This window comes from Falco rusticolus, chromosome 12 (genome assembly GCF_015220075.1).
Source record: "Falco rusticolus isolate bFalRus1 chromosome 12, bFalRus1.pri, whole genome shotgun sequence".
Lineage (NCBI taxonomy): Eukaryota > Metazoa > Chordata > Aves > Falconiformes > Falconidae > Falco > Falco rusticolus.
This window is the reverse complement of record NC_051198.1, coordinates 1,747,942-1,775,836: the sequence shown is the minus strand read 5'-3', so window position 1 is coordinate 1,775,836 and position 27,895 is coordinate 1,747,942. Positions and strand designations below refer to the sequence as shown.

Genomic DNA, 27,895 nt, shown 5'->3' with positions numbered 1-27,895 from the left:
TTTCATGGCAATCATGTAGATTGCAGTAAGAAAAAATGGGGAGACAGAAAAATAGCTTAGAAGCCACGGCTCAGCTGAAATGCACGCTGTGCAGGAGCCCAGGGAGAGCCTTGTTTCAAACACAGCAGTTTTTCCGAGATGGCTAATGGATCAGTTTGTATGTCTTTGCAGAGCAAGTCTAAGATTTATGTGGAGTCCTTTGGTAGCAGAGCACACATGCTCGCCCAGCCATTTACTGAAACTGCTTTTCTCACTATCATTGAACCACTGAGTCTCAGGAAAGAAGGAATGGGAACTGATCCTAAAATAAGCCTCCCAAGATCTGATTTACGTTGCTAAAAAATTAAGTGCATGTCAATGAAAAACGAGCGCTGAAGCCAAGGTCCTTCAAGCTATTTCAGCTACTTCTACTTTTGTACACACCAAAAGTCATTTAAAAAAATTCAAGACCGCTGCAGAAACTTGGGCAGATACCGGCAAGCTCATGAGGCCCACTACTTGCTTGTAGAGACACGTGCCACCACACACTTCTGCAAACAGCATTTAGAAATGAACGTCTAACTGAATGAAACTGAAATAGACAAAAGATGCTGGGGATGTCAGAGAATGGTGAAGCTGGTACATGACAGGAGCCATCAGGATCCATCACTGACAACGGGGACGCGCTATCACATCCTCATGGAAATGCACAACCTGCAAAGGTATACCGTCCAGAGCTGACGCTGTTCAGCTGTCGTCTTCTTCCATGATAAACAAAACGTAACACAGAGAAGAATAAGAATTAAGGTATTCGGGAGGCCAGCCCTGCGGTTACAGCCTATGAGCGTGTTTTGCTCAGATAACACTGCCAGTGTCCAGAATTTAATCTCTTCAGCATGCTGCTGAAATAAAACAATGCACTTAACTGCTTGCCCAAGTAAGCGCTAACATGGCATTAAAAGTACGTCAACATCTTTGTATTTAAAGTGATTAATAGGACTCAAGTAAAGACATTACAAGGGGAAACCAACAGCCTGCAAGTCAGTTCTTTGCACGACACACCGCACACACAAACCCCTGACATACACTGCACACACATTAGCGTTACCTTCCAAAGGCATGCTAAATTCTACCTTGCTTACTAAAGGCAGAGTAACTAGTAACAGATTCATTGCTGTCTATATTCAAGGCAAAAAAGCCACCCTGAGCATGAACGTGGGCACAGCGTTAGGTCTCAGGGATCTGAGGCAAACAGACACGCTTAAGTAATACTGGCTCCACTTACATCAACGGGTGATCTGGTCAAGAGAAGAATCACTGGCTAATTTAGAGACCCTGAACAGCAACCAGAGGCCACTGTAAGCAGGACCAAACTGTGTGGGCTAGGTGTACGGCCCAATCATGATTTTTTTCCTGGTGTTTCACCTGTGACTGCAACTCGGCTTGATCACGCCCCTGTGGGCTTACATGCTTTGGGCTTTATTTTGGTTAGAGAACAAGTTTGGTGAGTGTAAAGCTGTGACCAGAGAAGTATGGCTTGGTGCCAGGATAGGTGGGAGAACACAGAGGGACACCTCCCCTTTCTTGGAGCACCTCTAAAGGTGGGAACTCCAAAGCCAGCTGCTGGGGCACAGAGGGAAAGTGCTAGCACTGCTGAAGTACTGCGAGTCCCCTGCGATGCAGCCAGACAGACTGACGACACAGAGATTTACCGTGCCTCTTCACTTACCGCCGGCAGACAATCTGACAGTACACGTCACCCAGTCCAAAATGGCATTTCTCCTGGGGTAAATCCAGGACAAGCCCGTTACGCCACATGTAATAGCATCAGAGAGCAAAATCATTCCAGTTTTGCCTTGCTGGGATCCACCCTGGCCAAGTATGAGCAAACGCCAGCCAGCAAACACCCACCTCCGTGCCCCAGCAGCACCAAGTGGCAGGGCAGGGGTGTGCTGCACTCACTGGGGAGTGGGGCCAGGCGGAGGGCTGAGGCGAGCCCTGGACACTCTGGGGCCTGACGCCCAGCCTTGCCGCGATGAGCTGGCCCCTCTCTGCCTTAGTTTCCCTGTTCCAGAGAAGGTCAGTAATGCCTGGCACACTGGCAAAGCCTTTGTGAAACACAGCTGGGAAATGCACAGCACGTGCTCCAGCTGGGGACTGTGGGGAGATATCCTGCTCTAGTCTTCTTCCCCAGGAGGACTGCAGCTTATAAGGGCTCACCATCAGAGCGATCTTCAGCCAAATGCAGCTGGCTCAACCGAAGTCAAATTGATAAATGAAATATTACTGCTGGTCTCCTCCGTACCCATAGAAGCCAGGATAGAGTACAGAACAGAAAAAAGGATCTCCCTTCACTTTGAACTTCAAAAGCAATTAGAAGAACAGTACTCCCATCACTCACCTGGACCAACAGCATTATGTGGACAAATTATATTTTCTTTTACAGCAGATGACAATTCAACCCCTTATTTTGGCTAAACAGTGTTTGTTGAAAGCCCTTCTGGACTTCATTTCCATGATAAAAGGTGTGCATTGTTTGGCTCCTTTCCTTGCCTCGTAACATCATTAAGATGACATTCAAGCCACATGACAAGTACATTTTTCCCCCCCATTAAATATGCAATGGTCATTGCTGTTTGTTTGTCCTTTATTTCACCCTAGAGGAAATTCTCTTTTCCAATACATCTTTTGTTGATGGCAAGTTTAAGGAAATGATTGTGCTGAAATGGTATTTTATTATTAAACTTTACATTAGTTAATGTACAACAACACTGGGGGGGGGGAAACACCTGCCTTTCATTTGTGCATTCTTATAGCATGTAGGCTGAGAATCAGCACTAAGTGAACACATTTGAACTTGCCAAGCCCTTGATCCTCCCACCAAGCTCAATCATACAGATTGCATCTACCCTTGTAAGTGGCCTCCCAAAAGGCAATTAGTGGCTTGCTACAGTTTTCAGTCCTCCTGCCACAAACAGACAGGGTTGAACCCACAGCCTCCAGAGAGGAGGCAGGTCTTTCATACACCCACTGAAGAGGGTGCTGCCTCTGCCCAAGCTGCTGTTACACATCCGTTTGCATCAAAGCCAGAATCAGACTTGTCCTGATGAAATTCTGTGAATGCAGTTTTCTATTTTAAAATTGTATTTTCACGTTTGCATTCCTTCTGGTCCCTCATTTCCTCCAAGTGATTGCAGATACTCTTCACTTTCTTTTGATCCATTTCCTGCTTCTTTATTTCTCCCACTCACTTGTACTCTTTGTTCAACAGTAACAACAGATTAGAGCTGAAGAAACAGGGGTGAGGAAGCCTCGGCTCAAGTCCTACATAGCTCCAGCCTTGGGAGAGAACTTTTGACACACTGAATATCTAACTTCTCTGGTGAAACCAATGAAAGAATTAGTCTATTCACAGCTATTCGAAATGTCATAGAGAAGGCTTAATATTTCAATATTGGAATTGTAATAGCAATTGCAAAAGGAATGGCCTATTTTAAGCAATGCACTGACTTTATGGATGGCTTACAATCATGGCACTGTAATACAGTGAGAGGCAATCAAAGAAGAGACTGTGATACAGTCAATTTTGTGCACAAGGCTTGCACTTTCCATGCCATTTTAGATTCTGCACGGAAACGGAGTTGGGGAGATTTATCGTAGTCTCCAACAGAAACCACCATGCAATGCAGCAAAAGCATAAAATTAGTAATTATGACAGATTCTTAGCACATCCAGCTGCTAAAACCAGCCAGGTGTTACCTCAGGCTACAGCTAAAAACAGGGCTCGGAGGTAGGCACATACTGCAGTGTGACTAACTGAGACAATAGCTCCTTTCTTCCTCATCCCTCAACAGTCCTTGAAATTAAGATTTCAAAAAAAAACCAAAACCAACTCAAACTCCATAGCTAAAATCAACTGTAGGCTTGTATAAAAATTCTCTCAGCTGCATTTCTTCTGGTTTTCGTTTGGTTTCTTTTTGCTATGATATTCAGATTACAAAGCCTTCTCCCCCTTTTCGTTGACGCTACAGATAGCCTTTAGCCTTCATTCTAAACCCGGTAACTCTGGAAGAAGCCCAGAAAGTTTTGCTTCTTTGGTTTCTCCCCCCCAGGAAAATGCAACTTTTAAAGAACATACTGTCAGACACGATGCTAACAGTAACGATGCTACGGACCACGCAGATCAATCCCACTGTACTTCCTGGCCGGTTTGCATGGCTACCAGGCTGCCAGCGGCAGGAGCCCTTGTTCAGGCCAGAGTGAAATAACTCAGCACCAACAGACCTAGGATAATTCTTCATTGTCAGAGTCCTGGCTCCACTAGCAATAATCAACAACAAAACATGCCAAGTGCCAGTCATCCAAATACAGAGGCTGCATCATTCCCCTAGCACGGCACTTTTTCTGGAAATGGGCTCATCACTCCTTGCTTGTATGAGAAACTCAAGTCCCAGGCAAGACTTACTGGGTCGCTCCACTGATACAGTATCAGTGCCGCAGAAGCAGGAACCAGCTGTTAACAGAATTACTTCACAGTATTATCATTAAGAACAAAATAGGCTGCAACAAGTTTGGACACTAGGCTGTTAGGCTTTAACCTCTAAGATCACATCTTTTGAAAGCAGCACTAACAGCAGAGCATTTTTCAGATGTAAAAATTAACAGTAGTTATCTTGAACAGATTCCTGGCAAGCAGAGGTTCATGCACTTTTCTTCTGCTGTGACCCCACATTTGTGTGGCTCCAAATATCTGAAAAAAACCATCCGTGACCCTGTTCAAAAGCATCAAAGCCTCCCAAACCCACCATAACCCCCTGATTCAGAAACCACCCTGCCAGCAAACAGGGTGCTCTCTCTGGCAAGTCACATCATGTCTCCAAGACAGCTCATTCTCAGAGTAACAGCAAAGCGTCTTCTAAGTGATCCTGGGGAACAAATTCCTAAGGTCCAGTATTCAAGGATCACGTACCAGCACAAGAAATGTTTGCATTTAGAACCAAAAAACCAGTAACCATCTAGCCTCTGATTTCTGATACACTCTGAAGTCTTGACTTGAAAACTGTCTGGATCACTGAAGTGAATACTGCAGGTTTTTTCCTGGCACTTATGTCCGAAAGCCAGCAGATCTGGAACTGCTAAAACCACGGTCACTGCAGTTTCAGCACCCACCAATCTTCTGCTTGGCACTTCCCAAAGGCAAACTGTGCCCTTCAGGTTGACTGAAGAAAAGAGTTCCAGTACTCTGAAGATAAATGCCTGCATATTCCAGGCAGTAGTTAATGCAAGTCAAAACCAGAATGGACAGATTTTTTTAAAGGAACAAGAATTTATTGCTCCCGATGAGAACAAGAATGGGAAGTTTTCCTTAATTTTAACAACATAATCAAGGAAGGAGACTATGTATAAAATGTTCCTTCTGCTACTATACACTGAGGCCAACTCAGAGAAAGAGAAATTAAGTGGTACATTTCACCAAATATTTTTCAATATACAGGTAACTTGAGTACTTTCTGTTTTGGGAAAACAAGATTATCAATTTTTAGGACACGAACAAAAAGATGAGTTTGCTACTTGCAAGAGCAATTCAACGAAAATCTTCAGGAATGTTCACTGGAACCACACTCCATGTTCCAAAAACTGTGACTAGAGACTTGCTAACATCCCAGCCTCAGCCTGCTGCAGTGCCACTGTTAGCGCCTTGGCACAAACACCTCATTGCTTGAGAAAGCAACCCAGCCAGAGTTCGAAAGGTTGGGATCTCAGCACACTAACACAAAGCACAGACAAAGCATGCTGTGAAGTTAAGCGTGCAAGTCTGTCTCTTGCATGGTCAAGAGGTCCAAGACCCAGATCTTACACAACAAAGAGTAAGTTCACAGCAGGATGGCGTTGCCCACCTCACCCAGCAGGTCCTGAGCTCCTTTGCCCAACCAGACCCATGGTCGTAAAGGTCAGAGAGAAACATGAAAGCTACAATCTAATACCAACACACACGCTCCCTCAAGACCTATCAGGTTTATATTGCAAATACTTCTGACCAGTGTGTGAACCACTGTGAGGCACAAAGCAAATTCAAAATACGGTTTGTTATTATAGTAATATTTGCATAATAATTATTTATATGTATTATAAGCATAAGTATAGTTTCAGGACAGTTAGCTCAAGGTGAATCTCCCATCTCTTTAATCCTTTAATAACATGCTTGGAATGCAGTTTGGAAATTCCCCTCTGATAAAGCAGTCATGCTGCCCGCATAGTGACCATTTCTCAACATTTGTTACTGTCAAGCATTTGTCTTTTAAAACTGCAACGTTTTGATCAATCCACAAAACAGAACATTAAAAATACATACAAAGTTATTTTTGTCCTTATTTTATATATTTACATGCCCTCCTATCTCCCTTCAGAGCATCAAGTGATATTACAGCCAAGCTACTAAATATCAGAAAGGAGATGCATTTATATCAAAAAACACATAAAACTTCTAACGTTAAGATTGCTACAGGCGCCAATCTAATCGAGTTTGCTGAAAATTAATTTCAGGCCCAAAGCTCTTCCATGGCTCCTTGGCATCCTGCCACAGCTTATGACAACCAGAAGTAAAAAATGAAAACAGCTGTACTACCATTAAAGGCACCCTGGGATAACGTGGACACACTGCTCTGCAAATTGCCCCTAAGGTGGCATATAGGTTCATCGGCCCACGCCAGGAGTCTGAGGAACTTTGCGACTCTCTGAACTCTCACAGCAAACTGAGCCACTGCAACCCCAAGTGATTCACATTATTTTCTGCTAGTCAGCAACAGCTGTAGAAACATCTCTAAAATGGTTGGCATGCCCTCCACAGACTCAGTGCTCCACCTATCACTGGTATGTCCATGTGGTCCTCACCTGTCAGCTCTGCTTCGGCAAACAGATCATCAGGGCTTCACCAGGTTTCTTTTCCACTTGTTTAGAAGAAGATCCCAGTTAAAGCAGTCAAGCTTCTGGTTTACCTCAGCCTATCAGCAATAAATATCTAAACAAGCATCTCCAGATCCTGCTATACCCCTACCGCGTATCTAAACGCTGATCTTTGTACACACGCTCCAGCAGCATAATCTCACTCAGGATTTACTGCCCGATTAGGATTACTTAGACTAAAAACACAGACAAGAGCTATGTGCTCCCTGTCACTCACGCCTGCCCACCAAGAGGGAGCATCCTCCTTCGCTCCTAGAGTTAGTTACCAACATTTTGGTATCTTTCCACGTTTTTTACAATCCTTATGTTTCCCAATGGTTCAGAAATGTAACTCAGTGATGTAAAATTATCTCAGATATGTTCTTCTGTGTATGCTTATATGAAGACAATTTAAAACCTCAAGCGACAGACTGTGATGATGTAAACCAGCACAGCTTCACATGCTGGGACGTAGAACCTGGTACAATTGGGGATTCAGATCCTCCATTCCTAAGCATCTCAGAGAAAGAAAAAGCATAATACTGTAATAAGAATAAGCATAGGAGGTCCCTCTTTTCTTACTAAACAAAGTGAAGAATACAGTTAGGAGCTTCCTTACTAATCTGGCAGAGAGTATAGACCATTACTACACTATGGTTACTTTGATACTTGCCTGGAATTAAAGAATATCTTCCGTTCTTTGTGGTGTGTGTTTAACTCAAAGTCATCTCATTCTTGTTTGTCTAGCATACAATGGGAACAGATCTCTACAAAAAACCTACTTCTCCCATCTTGCAGCTCCTCAAGGCAGTTTAACTTATTGCTAGCTGTTATTCAAATCTCTTACATAAACTCTGCAATTTCTGGAATTTGTTATGCCTCCTAATACACAGAAACAATCTGAAAGCGTACAAAACCAAAAAAGCCAAAGCTCAGTGAGACTTGATTGCATTGTATTTTTTTTTTTACTTTACCTCTATTTACCTTTTACCTGAGTTTTATGCAAGCATCACTGCTTGGAGCCAGATCCTGACCAGCAATAAAGCTACTTTACACACTCCAGCGATGGAAAGCTGCAAAGCTGGCTTACCGGGCCAGCTGGGGTCAGGGAATCCCCTCGTGGTGCAGGGCGGGTGTATCTGGTATGCCACATCCTCTCCCAAAACAAACCTTGGAGCATAACCACTGTGCCCCACTTTATCCTGAGCCGGTGCAACAGCCTTCCTTTCTTGATGTGTTGTAAACCAGCATAACATAAATCAGCCTTGCAGCTGCTGCTGCTACTGTACGGCAGGCTGTGCCTCCTCCCCACGCAGAAGCTCAGGGACTGTGGCACAGGGGACATAAAACTGCTCTTCCCCAAGCACAGGCCATATGGACCTAAATACTGGGCCCAGAGATTTCAGTTCTGGCACAGGCGCAATGCAAGTTCCATCTTGTGGTCCCCAAGAGCTCAACTGATCCTGGGCTTGTAGTGCAGACCAGAAGCTGACGGGTATTTTTCCACAAATGAAGTAATCCCTTTGCCTTTCAAAAAGTGCAGCTCATCACTTGTCCTGAAATCCGCATGCACTAAAAGGTCGTGACTTACAGTAGCCCACAATTTTTGTTCTGAACCTCATTATTCCATAACATTTCCACTTTTATTTTTCCTTTTACTGAGTTCCTTGACCAGGTCCCCGCAGCAATGCAAACAGGCATCCAGGGAACAGTTATTTCAATCTGTACTTTCCTACAGCAGATTCCCACCAGGGCTAAACAAAACCACCTGCTGACTCACTGTATTACAACCTTGCTCCAAACAATCAGCCATCCCAGCCCCCGCACTTTCCTCACACTATCCCATTTAGAAGCTAACTCATCCTCTTTCCGTAAGAAACTAATTTAGGCATCACAGGTTTTAAGTTTAAATGGCTTATGCCAACGACTAAAGCTGCACAATCAGATTCTTCCGTTGACAAATTTGACGCAGGGACAACAATCAAATTTGTTTATTTTTACCCTTAAATAAAACCATATACGGTCTGCAGTGGTAAGCCGCTGTTCATTTTAATATCCAAATACTGATTGCTTGCATCCAGTGTCTTGTGCCAAAATCCCATCACCGACAACCAGTCCAGGCATGTCTGAGGCTGCTGAACTCATTTATCTCTACCTTGATGCTTCCAGACAGTTCAAGAGGCATTTGAAGACACTACTACTAACCTACACTCAGATAAAAATCCATCCCATTTCTCATTCAGATAACAATGAATGTTATATAAACAGCTTTCCTTAAGCTGAGATTGTGGGGTTTGGGCTTCACTTGTATGGTTTTAACTTTTCCATTCTCACCTGCAGTCCTATCCTGCCTTCAGCTAAAGACTTGAGGGACCTAAACATTCTTCAGATGCAAACGCAATATATTACAAAAAAAAAAGAAATTAAAAAAAAAAAATTCCTTCTGAACCCTCAGTCAATAATCCATTTTTAGGCAAGAATTTGTGCTAAAATGAGGTAAGTGATAACTTTCCAGATCTCCTGTTATCCAGAGTACTATTTTAGGGAGAGTGTGACTGCATTCACGCTTGTCGCATAGTCCTGCTTCCAATCTCCTGGCAGATCCCCAGCACATTCCAGTATTTAATGCACAACACTTGTTGGGATGCAGTCCCACTTATCTCCCAGACACTTTGACTAAGACTTTCCCACCATGAACTGACCCACCCTTTAAGCAGCAAGAGGTCACTTAGTACAATCAGCCTTCAAATGAGAAAAACGATCAGGAAAAGGTTCTCTGATGCCAAAAAGTCAGAAAGAATAAAATACAACATGCTCCAGTGTTAGTTTTAACAAAACTTAAAAGACTGCAAGACAGATTTTCAACTGGTGCAAAGCAGCATAGCTCCACCAAAGACAACCAGATTTTTCTCAGGCTTAGAATCCGGCCTCCTAAAAGTATTTAAAATTACAGTAAGAACATGAAACTAAAAAAGAGGGTAAAAATAAGAAGTTAACCGTTAATCCGTTCACCCTTGACTATCTTGAAACTGTAGAGAATTATTCATAATAGCATTACGCCCAGAAAAAAGACCACGGTAATTTAAGTTACAAAAATAAAGCAAATGCGAAACTAACTAGGCTATCTTTACCGCTTATGGACCCGACATGACAAGGAACACCTGTTAAGGTGAACTGCAGCACAGTGCCTTAAAGCCTATTTTTTTCCCCCAGCTCATCACCTCTGAGCCAGGCTGACCAAAGGACCGTTCCAATTTCAAGAGATGCAGACCCTGTATTTTTTGAAAGTTCAGGCGCCCAGAACCAGTGTATGCTGCTCAGCTCCCTTGCTTTCCTGCTCTGTACAGTTTCTGTGGCCGAGCGGGAAACAAGATGACTAGCTTTCCTGACTTCCTCACTAGACTCCCACATGATACAGGGTCTAATAAAGGGTGCTCTACTGAACGATCCTCCTCTATCAAAACACCCACTGACTTCCACAAGGCAGATTGAGGCCCAAATTACCCTTCTAGAAGCACCAAGGCCAGTAATTTGCTAGCGAGAGGCAAAAGCTGCTTCCTCCAAGCACAGACCAGAATGATTAGTTTCATGCTGCATTCCAGTGCTGCTATAAATGTATATGCCACTAGCATACTGGAGCACATACCCACCAGTGCAGAGCTCTCCATCTGCAGAGACTGGCTACAGGTCACCCTTAAACACTTTAATTAAATATTTGTTTGCTAAGAGAAAAGTCAGCAAAAGCCGTTGGGAAGAAAAATCTCGTAATTAGTTTATCTATAGACAAAAGCCAACACTTTCAAATGCAGACGCCCAAACTAAAACCTGTGGGTGTTAAAATAAATTTATCTACGTTAGGTTAATTTAGATACAGCAGCAGGCAGCACCTTTTCCCTTCTACACCAAAAAAAACAGAGGAGCTACTTCCTATAATTAGCTGGAGTATTTGTGGTGTCTAGGCACTAAGCAAAACCGATTCAATGAGTGCAAAAAATAAGCATTTGGTCATACTGCACAAAACTAAATTTTCTATTCTGCGTTACTGACTGCAGTAACCACAAATCAACCCCACTGTAACCCAGGCTCTAGAGCTGCCCGGTCAGCCAGCACTCACCATGCCGTAAGAAACAATATATACTGACAGCTTTCTTGCCCTTAGAAACACAAGGCTCCCTTTCATCATGTAAAAGTAAGAATCCAAAGCAGATACTCCATGCCATTCTCTAATAAATCAATCAACAGAACAACAGGATTAATTCAGGATCAAACGGCAGTGACTTACAAAACCAAAAAATGCAGATCCCGATCACTGCTTGGTGGTAAGGAGTCCCCACAACGCCTTGTAGAAGACCTCAACCACGTACTTGGGACTGTAACACTACTGGAGACCGAGTCCCACAGTGAAGACTAAAGACCTCCCAAAGGTGCCTATTGGTCTGGCTTGGGAGAAATTTCCACCCGCTGTCAAATTCGGCAGTCAGTGTAACCGTGAAACGTCAGGGCCAAGCTTCCGAGAGGAGCATCTACGTCACCCCAGAGCACCTCCCACCCAGCTCACTGCCTCGTCCCAGCCACCAACGCCCCCAAGAAAGTGGAAAAAGAGAAAGTAAAGCTCCACAAAATTTGGGGTGGAGGGTGAGCCTTCCTGACCACTACAGGCACCCAACTGAAGCCCTGAACCATGAGATTTTAGCACAGGCATTATCTTAATGTGATGCTGTGTTTTAAGAAATCTCAAGGCAAACGTAAAAAAAGAAGTCAGAACAAAAGGTCCGTAGCCCCTATGGACTAAGGCCAGAAAGGATCACAACCACCACTCACTCAACCACTTTCTATAGTGGTACTGCACAGATGAAGCGTAAACGCTGTATTCGTTAGGTTGGCTACTTCAAATATATTAACCAATGTGCCATTCAATCATGTGGGCAACAAAGCCCATTAGGTCTGCGTATCTTCATCTCTGATTACATCTTCCACCAGCTGAATGAAACCTTTTTAACTAGGTATACAACTTCGGTGTCTTCACAGACCGGACATACTGCACACACCCTCCTATAGACCCATTTACACAGAGGACTAGTGACTGCCCGTCCCTGACCCAAGCCCATTTCAGGCATCATTCCACTCTCACAATTGTGTTGAGTCGTGATTAACAAAACCAAGCCCAGTGGTCACTTCAAAAAAAACTGAGCTGTCAGCCAATCCCTATTCCTTTCTTAAAAATAAACCAAACCAAAAAAAACCCAACAACCTTGGCTACTTTCTCTTTGCGAGTATTTTTCAATGGCAAGTCCACAGTTACTCCAATTACTTGCAGAAGCATTCTTGTTTCATGTTCTTACAACTAAATTAACTCCAACCAGTATGACTTTAACAGAGAAAGAAAAATGGTTTCCTCTTGTGTACAGCTGTGGGTACTTGAACAAAAATCCAAAAACATCATTCCTGAATGCATTCCACAGATCATGGGCAAATTGCTCAGCAGGTGTAACTTCAGGATCTGGCCATTTCTTCTTAAAAGAGAACAGCCTATGTCTGGAACCCCAGTAAACAGAAAAGTTACTTAATTTGGAACATTTACCTGTGAACAGTTTCATAGCAGCATATTTTTAGACCTATGAACAGAGTATTAGTGGCATACCTCTCCTGTTCCAACGGCATGACTGATGTGACCCGCTAGGCTATTCGTAGTGTCTAACAGGTGTGTGTTAGCATCTGTTGGCACACAATTTTCACACCAAGTGGCTCTTTTGTTCAGTTCTTCCTGCCCTCTGGATGTGAGGGGTTGCTGAATAAATCAAACCAACATATCATTTCTTTTTAAAGTTCTAATGCTTAGCACATTCAAAAGATTGCGAAATAAAAATGACTGCACAACAGCATAATATGTATTTCTGGTGGCAGTGGTGACATGCCAAAGACATTTCTGGTGTGCTAAAACAACATGCAGCTTGGAAGAAAGAAAAAAAAAGTTTGTGCAATATATTAAGAGACCAACAAGAGTAAAGTGAAAAGACATGAAAAAGTAAGGACATCCTGAAATTTTCACCCTTCAACAAGAAAAAAAACCCCAAAAAACTTACAGAGAAGGGGCTGATTAAAATGTTAATGGTGCTGAAACACAACAGCTCAAGATACTCCTCAACCTTAATGTGACCTTGGCCATAGGAAGATGTACACAATCCCTGAACACAAAGATTATAGAATTGGTGTATATCTTCTCCCAACCACATACACTTTACTGCAAGTAGAAATAACCCTTTCAGACACACTCCACCCTCCCTAGCCATCTTTCTCAAACAACTGTAAAATTTGTTATGAACACAATCATCAGCAAACAGTACATGCGAAAATTTTTTTTCATGCTAAACCGGGCTTTTTAATGAGGAATGGACAGAAAGAAAAAAAAAATGTATCCGAGATTAACAATTATATGAAAGAAAAAAAAAAAAAAGCTGGACAAAATAGAAAAAAGCTGCCTGCTTAAATATATAGAATTGATCTATATTGCTCTGTTAAAGATGTTAAATGAGTTGAGATCTACTAGGCATAAAAAATTCCTTACATGTACTATCTCTGTAACCCTTTTTTCATTAAAGGAAAGCAAAACCTCCAAAGGTCCAGCTGTAACTGCTGCAACATTGTATTCATGTTCATTAGAAAAACAAATTCACAACAGATCATTTTAAGAGTAATAATAAAAGTCTGACAAATGAAAACCATATGTAGAAAGGAGAAAAAAAAAAAACAAACCACCACACGACCACTGGGGAAAGCAGTCTTCAATGCAGTCTCCGCAGAACACTGATTATACCTCGGTGCCATTTGACGGTGCACACATTTCAGCTCCAACACTCACTTCAGCAGGAGAGCGTTACTCGGTGATAACAATCAAACACAAGGTAACTTCTACAGTGTAAATACACTAGAAATCAAGAGAAGGCAACTAGATGTTCACATTTAACATCTCTAGGCCAGATTCCCACTGGTTTAACTTGGGAAAGTTGCCACGAGCTTAAGCAGAGGTAAGGGTCCAACGTACTGGCAAACTCACCAGCTACATCAGTCAGGAACGGGAGCAAGCTCCTACGTCAGAAAAGCCCTGTATGGCTCTACACAGTTTATATCATGGACCAGACCACTGGCCTGACCTCATCAGAAGGTTCCACAGCACGGTGTGCATCATGCACCACAGAAAATAACCTGCACTGCTCTACTTCACACCCCCTCGTTCAGCTGAGTGTCAAAAAGAACCAGGAGGTTGCTGGTGGCTCCTGGATCTGACATAAGGCTGCCCAGCTCCCGCAGCCTGAGCACCACAGTTTGCAAAGGTCTTCCTAGAACCATGAAATGGTGAGGAGGAGGCCTGTGGTCAGAGATACCAGCCTGAACCAGATTTAGGAGCTGACTCATGGGTAATGGGCAATGATAAACTATTGTACTGGTTTTTAACTTGTGCCCAGATCAGATGACTAAGGAATTTAGGTGCCTACAGAGATGAACTGTCTAAACAACTTTTGCAGTCTGAACCTTAAACGTCTGCATAAATACACCTTCTCATCTGTGTTCCACAAAATATGTCCATGTACTCCTCGCTAATGAAATACAACGCTTATTTTACAAGTAATCCAACTACGAATATTAAATCCTGTAACTGACCTGCATTAAAACCAAATCCTTAGTCAAGTGACGTAATATAAATGAGCATTACAGGCCCACCCAATAAATGGGGTTTAACTGATTAAATTTTACAAATGTCGAAGGAAAAACAAAACATCTTTCATAAAATGGTTTGGTACGCCTACTTAAAAGGAGCTGTCGGAGAGACCTGCAGCAGCGTTCTGGTCTCCATACATGCAGCATGAGCGTTTTGCCCCCTTCTCTGTTCCGGTTCTGTGTACAGGCAGAATTCAGTAACACACAGTTAATTCCAAAAGCTGCAGGATTCAAGCCACCAGAGATGAAACAGCATCCGTAACGCTTTTTGCCACATAACTGCTGCAAGCTCCTGTTTCACCGAAAAATCTGCATCCTGCTTTAGCGAATATCATTTACTGTACTTAACCTGCATTACAGAAAAACATGAAACAGGCTGCTGTTCTAAAACCTGACCTCTTTTTTAATACTAAGTTCATGCTACTGCATGAAGTAACAAAATATTCCCTACCTATTTTATTTCTTGCCTGTCTAGCGCTGGTTGTGACACATTAGCGAGCCTGCTAGTGCATCCCCATAGCCCTACAACCACTGCTAAGTCATGTAGGCATCACAACAGCCATTTCTGTTTTACTGAGAAACAGCGAGAGAAAAGAACGTCAAGAGAGAATAACAATTCTTCAGAAATCGCATCTAGCTGCCATCACCCATCCTTCCTGGCTCTTTATCCCATTCCATTCTCAACTCCTCTCTCTCCCTCCAGAGGCTTCTCAGTATACGCAAGTCCTTCATCCAGCAGAGATTTCCTGCAATGGCCTGAGGAGTCACGGTCTCCCTTGACGCTTTCACATAGCTGGTATCTCTTTGAATAAATTATGCTACATGACCTGCCTCTCTACCCCTTAGACTAGGGAGCATTGTTCCCCAAGATGTCTTTCAGCACAATAAATTCATAGGGCTGAGTAACAGTGGGGTTTTTTTCTGAACTGGCTAGACAGTTCAATAGCAGGTTTCATAATATTTCTATCCTGTCAATAAAGGTCAAAGGCTGTACTGAATGCTCCAGATCTTGATAGTTTATGTTTATTTCCTTTTACAGTAATCCTGTGTCTGGTTCTGAACATTTAGCACGTATACCTATGGACAATGTCGAGCGAGTACAATCTAGAAACACAGATCGCTACTCACCTTCTTTAAACAAGAACACGATTTTACTCACAATTAAGACAGCAAAATTACAAAGCTGGAGTGAACGACTGAATTTATATTATTGCTCCAAGAGCAAAAGGATCAGCCTTAACAGTGGACCATCTACCTAAAACGTCAGTGCCATGAACGAGGATTTTTCAGAGCTGCTGCAGTCCTACAGTATCTAGCAGGAGTCTGCCATATTTTTTTTTTGTTAACTCAGGCCTGCATCCCTCTAACTGCAAGAGCTATCTTAAAGAGATAATGCAACGGGGGCCACGCATCGTGCCTTTCAACCGGCATCGGCTCAAGGAATACAAGAACCTATAAAAGCGGCGGATGAAAGCAATCAAAGCAACGCATCTAATTGCTGCGAAAGGCGACGCCGCTCCGTGCCGGCATTACGCCGAGGTCGCCCAGCACAAAGCCCCGCAGCGGCGAGAACCTGCCCGCCGGTCCCCGGTGCCGGGCCGCCCCCGCGCACCGGCCGCCCGCCCGCCGGCGCCCCGCAGCCGCGCCCGCACCCCCGCGCCCCGAGGAGAAAAAATATCAATATATGTATTAAAAAAAATACTGGAAGGGGAGCGCCGGCGGGCGGCGGGGCGTGCGGCTGCGCGGCAGAGGCGGCCCCGGCGCAGAGAGCGGGCAGGGGCGGCGGCCGCGGCCCCCGGGGAGAGGCCGGGCCGGGCCGGGGCCGCCGCAGGGCGGGGCGGGGCGGTTCCGCGCCCTGACAGCCGGCCGGGGGCAGCGCCGCGCCGGGGCGCTAGGGAAGGCCGCGCTGCCCCGGGGCCGCCGCCCGCCCCGGCCGAGCGGGAGCAGAGAGGCTGCGGCGGGGCTGCGGGATCCGCCCGCCACCCCCGCGCCGCGCCGGGCCGCCGCGCACACGCACACCCCGCACCCCGGGCAGCGGGGCCGCCCCCGGCCCGGCCGCCCCTACCTCTCTGCGGCGCGGGCGGCGGCTCCGCCTGCTCGGCTCGGCTGGGCTCGGCTGGGCTCTGCTCGGCGCGGAGTGAGCGGCGGCGCCCGCAGCCCCCGCGGCGCTGCGCTGCGCTGCGCTCCGCCCGGCCGGCCGCGGCGGCTGCGAGGGGCGAGGGGCGGGGACAGCGCGGCGGGGCGGGGGCCAGGCCCGGCCCCCCGCCCCCGCGCCCCTGCCCTGCGGAGCCGCCGGCAGCCGCCGCCCTGCGGCGCGGGAACGGGGCCCGGCGGCGGCAGGTGCCCCCGGGCCGGCCCCGCTCCCCCCTCCTCGCTCCCCGCCGTGCGGGCGGGCCCAGCCCCGGGGCGCGCAGGGGGCCGGGGGTCCCGCCTCACCTGGCGCTGCTGGGGGGGCCTCGCCCTGCCCTCACCCCCGGGTCTTCCCCCTCCGTGCGGCGGCCGCCCCGCCGCGCCCCGCTCCCAGCCGCCCGTGGATGGCACCCGCGGCCGCCGCCGGCTCCCGGCGCTCCCTCCCGTTCCTTACATTTATCTGGGCATTGGGTCTCTCCAGAGCTCACGCTCCTCCTCCTCTGACACCCTCTGCTATCGCACAGACAATGTTGGCTCACCCCCAGCATCCATTTCCTCCAGCGCTACCCTCCCGCCGCCCTGCCATTCCTCGCGGAGATCCCCGCCGGGCTCTGCCTTCCTCCCCTGCTCATCCTCTCCCGCTTCGGCCCGGCCACGCTTCCCCGCAAGCTGCCCCTCTCTGCCAGCGGAACCCAATCCCCCTGCACCCAACCCCAGCCGCCCTTCTGCTGCACTTCCCCCTTCCTCCTTCTCTACACGGAGGTCTGCCCGTTTTTCCAGAGAAAATTGCCAATAGGCCGCCAGCATGGCCTCCTCCTTCCCGCCCGCCTGTCCTCGCCATCCAAGCCCAGGGGCAGACATTTCTGCTCCAGGTTTCCTCCGCTAATCCCGGCCCCTCTGCTTGCTTCTGTGTCCGCATCCTCATGCCCTCCCATCTGCTACCCCTAATGTCTCACTTGCAATATAGCTATGGACAAGCATTATCCACTTTTTAAAAACAAACACCAAACCACAGTTGGTTGCTTTGGCCTCCTCAGTTATAATCCTCTTCTCCTCTGCTCGTCATCCCCGCACTCACTCCTAGCACAGGATTTAACCGCTGCCTGCAGTTCTCCTCTGCGCCTGTCTTAAACGCCTTCTTATCTGGCTCCTGCCCCTTCCCACTCAGCTGCTTTGCCAAAGTTCCTAATAGCCACTTCCTGGCATAATCTCTGCAGTATCGCTTCATTTCCATCCTGTCAAAACTATCACCTCTGATATTTTATTTTCCTTCAGTTTCCAAGACCGCTCTCCCAGCATCGCCTCCTTACCACTCCCTTCAGTGTATCCTCCTCATACTCCCGGTTCCCAGTGGGAGTCTGAATGGGACACTTAATCTGTCATTCCCTCTGTACTTCTTGTTAGGCGAACTCATGCCATGAAGAACAGACATGGAATGTACGCATACAGTAACAGCCTGTCTGCAATCTACCTTTCTATTTCCAGGCTTCTTATCTTACCCAAATTAAAATCGCATTCTGCCCATTTGGCACCCGCAGGACGGCAGGCTTCAGCACGTACCAAAGAGAGCTCCTAAACCACCACCAAACCAGTCAGTGACTTATCTGCTACCTCCTGCCCTGATCACCGCAGCCGATATCACTGCCCTAACTCATCATCCAGGTCCCCAGTCTGGACACCAGCCTTCGCTGGGCCGGGCTCATTTCTCTGCACCCAGGCCAGGCCTGGAAGGCCGCCCTGCCCTGCCCTACCCAGCCGTGGCCAGGGCTCTCATGCAGATTCCGTCACCTCACTTTTCAGTTCTGGCCGCACCCCTTTCTGTATCCTTTACAGAGGCACCTTTGCCTATCTGAACTCACTCCCAATGCTGCACATTTCTTCTCCCCATCTGTCGCTTGGGACAAGCCGCCCTCTTCTCCATATCTTTCCAGTGGGCTTCACCTCTCAGATCAGGCATACACCAATAATCAGCAATTTCAGCTCTCCCTGTACCTGCCTATATTCAGCACCAGCACCTGCCTTTGACTTGTCCAGGATATGAGACAAGTAACATCAAGCTTTCTTTCATTCCCAAGTCCCTCAGACTTGGGAAAAGTTCCTCGGGCCTTCAGAAAGCCTCTTTAAAATATTCTGTCACCATAAATGCTACAAGAATCTTGACAAGAGTTAAGCATGTGCTTCCATGCGTGTCATCTGCGATGGCTCATACCCAGTTCTTGGGATGCAGGAAAAATAAAACAGCTAAGGGGCCGCCCTGTCCTCCTCCCTCTTTTCTTGCTCCTCTCCTGCACTGGTTCTGGTGGTCCACTAATCCCCCTCCACCATGGTAAAACCTAACTCAGCAACAACAAGAGCACAGTTCTCTGCTGGCTCAGTGAGCTGAACTGGCTTTCAGCAGCAAGCTGTTAGATCAGCTCAGTCCTCTTGCCTAACTGTGCTCCTAGGTGCTAAAACACTCAAAACAGGCCACCTTTGCATTCGTTATTTGTACACCATCTTGTACAATAAGAGCCCATGATTAGGGCTTCCGACAGATACTAGAAGGTACTTGCTTCTACATAATATAAATGGTAAAGAGGTAAAAGAACATTTTTTTTAAATTTAACAATAATGATGCCAAGCAAAACACTTCTTAACTATTACTGTAACAAAGGGCGAGTCAATTGCTTCAATCACTTAAAAAAGTTATATACACAGAGAAAAGAAAAACAAATTATAAACCATTTTCCATCCTTTCTTAACTCCCCCCCCAGTCAGTGGTACTGAATTTAGCTGGAATACCTGCAAATTAGCTGGAATACCTGCAGGATGAGACTACTCCCAATCAACAGGCCCACCAAATCTGGCTCAAATAACATGAGAAGTTCTACACAGTTTATTTTTTATGCGCACTATAGGTTAAAATATTTTACAAAACAATTTCTGGTTGCCCAGCTCAATTTTCCTCTTTGAAAAAGCTGTGAACAATAAAATTTGGCTGTGAGCAATAAAAACTAGCAAGTGCCTAAGTATATGCATTCTCTCACATTTCAGGCTCTGAAGGGTAAAACTTCTCAGATTTTGATCCAGCATAAACGTTGCTTTTACTTTAACCATCAGTAACAGGAAATCAGAGAACTTTATGTGTGTGTGTATATATACATATAAAAATAATTATTCAATTGCATGGATGTTAAGAAACATCAGGGGAAAAGAACATCCTTCACTCAACCATTAATCTCTCTCAAGCAAATTGACAAGAAAAAAAGATTGTAATATCCTTTGTGAGCAAAAGCATCCACCATATTTTAAGATTCTGTCTGTCTTAACCCATATAGCTCAAAGATGGGTGGGCCATTGATTATCACGGAAATAACTGGGTAGGAATGAATGCCTGAAGAAGCAAGAACCAGAATAGCAGGGGCATTGTGGGCTCCAACCAGTTATCCCAGTTACCGACAGTCATTTTCTTCTTTTTAAAGAGCCCACATTTTGTAAAGGATGGGGCAGGTACCAATGTTTTGCCACCGACAGTTAAGAACAGCATCTCCAGGTATGACAGAGAGGATACTATTTTCATTTCAAAAAATTACTGCAAATATTTGTTAGTATTTTCAGCATGAACCTTCAGCTTGCAGAGTCAGAGAGCCAAAACCCACAACTCTGTGACAATTAAGCTGGGAATACATACAAGTTAAAATACCAGCACTTCCTAAATACCAGCAAGTAAACCCAGCTAGACAAACAGGTTGTTCACACTCATGGCCACGTTCCCACTCCTTTAATCAAACTGAAAGAAGCAGAATGCATGGCTGTATTAGAAACTGTTGTTAAATGAAATGGAAAGAGTCAGCCAAGCAATGTTGAGCAAAGTCACTCCGCTCCAGCCCATTACTTTGTAGTTAGCTTAGGCTTGGAAGGCCAAGGTTTTTCCTCTCGTACATTCTGTCCACGCTGCCATGGATTTCTTACAACTGAAGAAATATTTAATCTTTTTTTCCTTTGGAAAAATCTATTAAGCCACTGTGCTCAATAATACTCTCTGGTCCTCATCACACAGAAATATACCCATACATGTATTAACACCTTCCTTGAGAGGCAAGCACTATGTAGGTGTGTAAAGGTAAACATATTCCAAAATTTCTGAAAGATAATTTTAAAATAAATTATAGTTTGAAAAAACTAATGCATTGTTCAAAACAAAATGAAATCATTCAGCGTAGACTTTTACTCTTTTCAGGATCTAGGGCATTTCAGTCATCTTTGTGTGAACTGAAATTGCAGGAGGGTATTTCCAAGCAGAAACAGAAGCAGTATATCTAGATTAGATATTGAGTCACAATTGTTAAGGCAATACTAAAACTAGAAAAATTCCATTTAAGGATGGTGGCAATTTCCAAAAACACAGAAGAAATGCACACAAAGAAATCTGTGCTGCAATAAAAAAGTTCCTAGCTATACCATTAAAATGAAAAAGCATCATGTTATCAGAATGTTCCAGTTACACAGGTTCACAGCATGCCTGAGATGGGAGATACATTCCTCCCACCAGATACAGCTTTCCTCCACCCATAACACCTACTTTTAAACACACAGGGATGCTGAAAGGCAGAGATCTGGTCTACTGCTTTGTCTCACAGCAGACTTGGCCAAGATCTTGAGAGGAAAATCAAAGATGGGCAATAGTCTGCCTAAAGGACAAATTCCTACCTTCCTCACTGTGTGCACAACTTGTCTGGAAGCACAACAGCTTCTCTACCACAAACATCTCTTCTTCACATCACTCTTATTTCTTCTCATCATCTTAGGAACACCCAGCTCTGTGCTACACCCTTACCTTCAGTAACACCGTGTAGCAATGCATTTCCTGTGATCTATTTACAAGCGTATTTCTGTTTCCCAACAGCCACTGCAAACAGAAATGTGTTAGAGCCTCACTCCTTGGCTCCTCTTCTCTCTACAAGCAGGCCACGAAGCTGAAAAGCCCAGAATTCTGCATCAGGAATTAAACATGCTTCCAGGGTTATCTCCATGCACGGTACTCTGCGCTAACCTAGCCATGGCTAAGAAAGGTGTGCGTGACAGGGGCAGGGTCTCTGCTGGTAAGTAACAGACAGCAGGAACGTGGATGCCTGTAGCAGCTTTACTCTCAGGTAGGGTATTGGATGTCTAGGAATATTCTCTCGCTGAGAAAGTCCTATTTGTCCCTATTAACCTAAATGCTCCCCAAACACCTCTAGTACTTTGTGCCTACCCCATCCCCACAGTACTCATCCTTAGCCATTTTCCCCACCATCAGCTCCTGTGAGCTTAGGGCCTGCTTCTCTGTGTGCCCAACATACCGAACCCGGGAGAACGACTGAAACATAGGGCACTTACAGAAGCCTTTGCCTTGGCCTTAGCCAGTTGCCGTCTCCTTCCCACGCCACCAGAGTCAGCAGTGGAAATCCTGACAGTGTGAAGATGCCTTTCCTGCTCTGCATGCCAACATCACGGCAATCTTCAGCGTCCGGGAGGAGTCCTGGCAGCAGTCCTGGTGCTGGGCCTGCAGCACTGTGGAGGGACAGGAAGCATTAGCGAGAACTGGTAGAGGCACAGGGCCAGCGTACCACAACATCCCTTGCAGACATTTTCATTGTGTTCAAATCAGTACATTAAAAAATAAAGTAAGTGTCTTGGGACCTACTTGTATGTCCTGCAGGCTCCGTACGGAAGAAACCCTATCAAAGGGAATGTCTACAACTGCAGTCAAAGGTACGCCTGAAGCTGTGCAGACAGATACAAAGTAGGTTTACCCCAACTAGCTCATACACCAATAAGTATCTCGGCTGCAGCACTGAACGCCCAAGGGCAGCTGCACAAAACCACCCTGGAAAGTAGGGTAACACATCACACACTAAGCTGCGTCCTCCCAAGGCAACCCTGCTGCCAGCACCGACTGCTCTAGCAAACTTCTATCTGTTGCAGGGTTGCACGTACAAGTTAGAGATGTGCATTTGCAGACTGTTCCCTGAAAGAGCCTGACATTTAGTAAGGAACACCGAACGGGCAGGTGCAAGTTTCTTGCCCCTTCAAATCACCCTTTGTGGTGCAGCAGTCTGAGGACCGGTCCCGTGTGTTAAAGGTGTTAATGCAGCAAGATTCCCTCACATGTACCAGAAGAGAAATGGGGAGATAAGCTGACCACAAGCCTCAGCATTTATCTGTCCTAGAAAAATCTGCATGATTCAGTTTAAAAAAGCTTTCCCCCTTTGTTGCTAAAAGTTATTTTCTTTTCTTTTTCCTTGTGTTTCACCATAATTTTACTCCTCTATTTCTTCTAGGTGCATTATAAAAACACATCTTAGCCAGACTGTGTGCGTTTGACAAAACAGAAAGTTGTACAATGTATTTGGACAGGTTATTCTGGAACAGCTCGTCCATTAACTACTCAGTGGGGTAACAATGTCTCTATTTTTAACACCCATATTTGGATATTGTTCTTTTAAATTAAAAAGTAACAAGAAGAAATACAGACGGGGAAAGACAAAAATGGCTGAAGAAATCAACAGTGAAGTAGCCTTTAGAAAATACAGATTTCTAGGGTGGATACAGGATAGAGAAAAAAGGGAATTTTAGGGAACCTAATGTCATCTTCACTACATGAAATACAAAACCAAACCAAAACAAAAAGTTAAATCTTAGCTCCTCTCCCAGATTTTATTTGCTTTTCTGTCATATGCTTACTTTTCCTATAGAAACTGAAGCTGGGTAAAGGTCAGGTTAAGACATCAGCTCATACTCCAAAAACCCATCAGCATAAACAAGTTAGACAAGTTAAAGCACTTTTAAATGCTTTCAGTGGTGATTACCTTGCTCCAACAATGTTTGATTCTGATTGTTCAGGCTGTGATTCCCTGTTCAGCTCCACACAGGTGGACCACGTTCGCCTGTATAGGGATGTGTCTGATGCCAGTGGAACCTCATCCAGGTGCAGTCACCTGCTCTCACTGCTTTAACACTAGTACCATATAGATGGATTAAATTCTTCTCATCAAGTCATATTAACAAGAATTATTTACCAGAAAAAACAGGCTGCTCTAACATTCAGAGCTTCATCCTGAAGTTGCTACCTCCCACACACAAAACTTCCATGTCAGATCCTGCACACACACCAGACCAGAGCTATTACTCAGGTTCAGGTTTGCAAGTGCAATATGTTAACTTTTAATTCTTTGGGAAGCTTTAAGAAGATTCCCCTTTCCTCATTTAGCAGATGTCTCTCACCCATTTCCATGAAATACTGATTATTCTAAAAATGTCCCAGCCTACAACATTTGCCTTCTCTCAGCAATAAAGACCTTGAATGATGAGTTTAAGTGTAACTCTGCCAGTCTCTGTCCGATGGGCAGGTTCATTGCTCCAATGGCAAAGAACTTCTAGCGATGTGAATCTATCTTGGAAGGGGTCTGGAAAAAAAAAAATCAAAAGCAGCCAACCACAGCAGATTTTAAGGGCTTAAGGTATGGCCTGCAAGATTTCTTCAAAATTCCACAGAGTAAGCCATCCTTTCATAATATTTGACTTTCAAACTGCAGTCTGAAGTTCTTGAGTGTCTTTGAAGCCCCAAGTCTCATTTTCAAAAGTGTCATCCGCATTCTGTCTGTGTGCAGGCAAACAGAATCCACACTCCCTCATCACCTCAAAGTGGGACGGGAGATACTGTTTCTGCAGCATTTGCTAACTAGGAAGGTGAATCCATTGTTGAATGCAATTTTATCAACTCTATACCAATGCCCAGCCACAGGTTCAAAAACCACCAGCAATGTTCATCAAAACAATGAGGGGAGCATGAAACTGCAGTTTGGAAAATTCTGGCACAGAAGGAAATGTACGCTCATCTATTTATAAATGAAGTCTGGAGCTAGCCTCACTGATCATCCTATAAATAGTGACTTGCATGAAATCCAGAGTAGTGGATCTGATATTTCATACATCCTTGCTCCTTATTCTAGAGCAGCAGTTTTCTGCAAAACATCACTTCCCCAGTATTGCATGGTACTTTTCAAAAGCTTTTTGAAGCTTACTCTACGCGCTTGAATTCAAGGTCCAAACATGTTTTTCACACAAGGAAAAAAAAAAAAAAAAAGTAGTCAAAAGTACTATTTAGTCCTTTGCAGAAGAGATATGATGGGAAGCCGCCTTCCTCCAAGGCTGTACCTAGCAACTTTTACTTAACCATTTTCACTACTTCCTTGAACAGTCACTTTTGCAAGAGCGTAAACACATCAAACTGTTGCAAACCCTGCCTGTGGTTTGAGGGAAGATTGCTGCCTAATTAGCACACTAGCTAAGGTAGGAAGAAGTTTTTAAAAGTCTGCTAATGTTCTGGTAATAACAGTACATCCACGCTGTAAGACCCAAGCCATCTATTAGAAATTTCATCACAAAGTAGAATTAGTGGACGGCTGAGTGAAATGTTTAATTGCAAAATTAAATCCTAGTTGTGGGCTAGTTTCCTTGGCTCTTACTCTCAACTTTTATCTTTATTATAATTAGCCAGAGGACACAATGCTTTATTCCTGTCTTTCAGGGTATATGATATTACCAGAACTGCCAAAGCCTAGAACAAGTTAGAAGGCTATTGTTTAATACATTCGCCCTCTAGAAACAAAAACAAAATCATAAAAAACAGAGCAAAACTTAAACAGCAGGTGATGCTTCTTGCATACTTCCTCTCCAGGAATCCTGTCTCCTGGAAGACGGCTTTATTTCCAGTTAACTGGGTATTCACCTCATCTTCAAAGGTTATGACTTTTTATCCAGGTTATTTTTATGAGCTGTTGATATTAGTGAAAAAAACATTAATGTAAATTTTACATAGCCAAACAAATTGTGATAGGCCGCAGTAACTGATGGAAAATTCCCTAGCAGCCTGTCAAGACAGATTGGATCATCTGTATGTCAAAAGTTATGTGTCATTTTTGTCACTACGAGCCGCAGCTGCACAAGGATGCACTCAGCAGACCTATTCTTACCTATCTAGAAAACACCACGTTGTGCTCTGGTCCTGGGTAAACAACAGTTCCAAACCCACACAGGATCCTTTGCAGCAAAACTGAGGTTTGAATGTCATGAAAAAATCCAGAGGTTTCTGAATTTGCAGGCAACCCAGTTCCTTACAAAAGGCTTTTATTTTGGGGGAAAAACAAAATGACTATTAGGAAAGTTTGAAAAGTCAAGTAGCTGATGGGAAGGAGAGGCCCTATAAAATCAAAGACTGTCTATGGTGTTTCTCTCAATCCCCAAGCGCTTTTAGAGCCTTGGAAAAAGTCAGCACAAAACCAGGTGACAGCATAGTGATTTTCTCAGCCAAGAGATCAAGTTTCATTTAAGCACCTGACAGACCAGAACTTGATTTTTTCCTGCATTCACACTCAAGATATCACAAAGCACTTTATGAATCAATGCATTACAGTGGTTCGATCATTTCTAGCAAATGCGAGCCTAGAATAGAAAAATGGCCTTTAACGCCAGAGGAGCCTGATGCCAGAATTTCAAGATGAAATATGTAGGGTGGTAAAGATACGTGATTGCACCTTTCCCCTCAAGTGCCTGGATCTCACTGGAAAATGTATATCTTACTCAAAATACATATTGCTGTGACAATAGCTTAAATTCACAACGTTTGTATCTTACTTGGGAGATTCTGAGGATGCAAGAATGGTTAGATCCAGGGGTTAGGTACAATGTTGAACAAAACCAAAGCTGTGGGTTACATAAAATATGTTTTGTGGTACAAAGAACCATACCTTATGCAACTCTGGTAAGAAGACATTCTGGAAAAAAAACACTGAGCTGGACAGAAGTGTTTTAAATACATGCGCACATCTGCCTTCTTAGTAGAGCCCTAAATAAGACCGTGTACCTACCCAGCCTTGCTCCCAGCACAGAGGCTGCTGGGAACTATTTCCAGCTCAGGCCCACTCGTGGCTATGAGGCAGCTCCACTGATTTCATGGGGTAACTGGCATCAGAATCTGACCAAAAGTTTTTAGAGAAAATAAATGGGGGGATTTTTTGAAAACGCACAGGCCACACTATATTATGGTTCTTCCCCAACCTTATAAACACAGCGAAACACTATAGAAACAAACAGTAGCTATGTTTACACTGGAGGAAGTTGTAGCTTGTCAGGATACAGTTGTATAAATAATTTAAAAAATAACCCAGTACACATGGCATGTCCTTTTAAAAACGAAAATAATGGAATGGAAAATTCTATTTTCCCACCATGTGCAGAAAGTCATTCTAGTGTCTGTGACACACTAATGCCTGTTAAAAGTTTCCTTCCTCGAGCTTTCTATCAGACCCACGGTGAAAACAGAGAAAGTAATGACATCTTTCCAATTAAGGTGGAAGAATTCAGTTTGTGCTTTTCACTTGGAATACAAATCCGTATACAGAGCAGTTATGTTTTTATAATGTACCATATGAAAGGAAAATAAGGGTTAAACGTAGCACCAAAGGAATACAGCATGAGAATGCAATCCTTTTTTGTGATCTTCAGCTATTTTTATTTCACTTTAGAATGAGAGATTCACAGGGACCTAAAAGAAACAAAAATAATTAAAAAAACCCCACAGCACTAGTAGTGGTAACTTCTGTTTGAGTAGAAGCTTTTTTTTTTTTTTAACTCTCACAAATACAGTGCAAGTCAACAATAAAAATACACATCACAGGACTATTTTCTCTCTGTGTTTTGCTTGTAAAGCCCTTTCACCAAAAATCACAGTTCTGTCTAAGCAACTAATAGGTTTGGGGATGGGAAATATATTTCACAGCTTTTCACTCTTCAGATTCTAATCTAGAAGAGTCAGGAGAGAGGTACTGCTCCTAGCCAGCACTTTTTACAGCCATGGAACATCTCCCACCAGCCAGATGCTCGTGATACACTACGATCACTGATAGTAACCAGTACGCACGTAAGTGGTCCCAGCAGGCAGGCCAGGCTATGAACAAGTTTCTTCTTTCAGCAAAGATACCCCAGGAGCCAGACTAAGGCTTATAAATGAAAGCATACAAGGGGGTAAAAATAATAATCTCTTGCTCCCTGATGCCTCACAATACCAGACATGCTCTGTTATCACAGTTCTTCAGCTAATGAAACA

At 44.5% G+C, this 27,895-nt stretch overlaps 1 protein-coding gene across 4 annotated transcripts in view; it reads right to left on the bottom strand.

Annotated features, from left to right (window-relative positions):
- SPTBN1 (spectrin beta, non-erythrocytic 1) overlaps positions 1–17,887 on the bottom strand; it is a 136,172-nt gene extending 118,285 nt beyond the window's left edge. For 2 of the 4 annotated variants that reach the window (XM_037404999.1, XM_037405003.1), the window contains exon 1: positions 17,778–17,887. The gene's annotated coding sequence lies outside the window, so the exon portion shown is untranslated. Of the gene's footprint in view, positions 1–16,702; positions 16,727–17,073; positions 17,098–17,777 lie in introns of those variants that run through there. The other 2 variants (XM_037405000.1, XM_037405001.1) reach the window with 2 other exon arrangements.
- Positions 17,888–27,895: the final 10,008 nt, after the last annotated feature.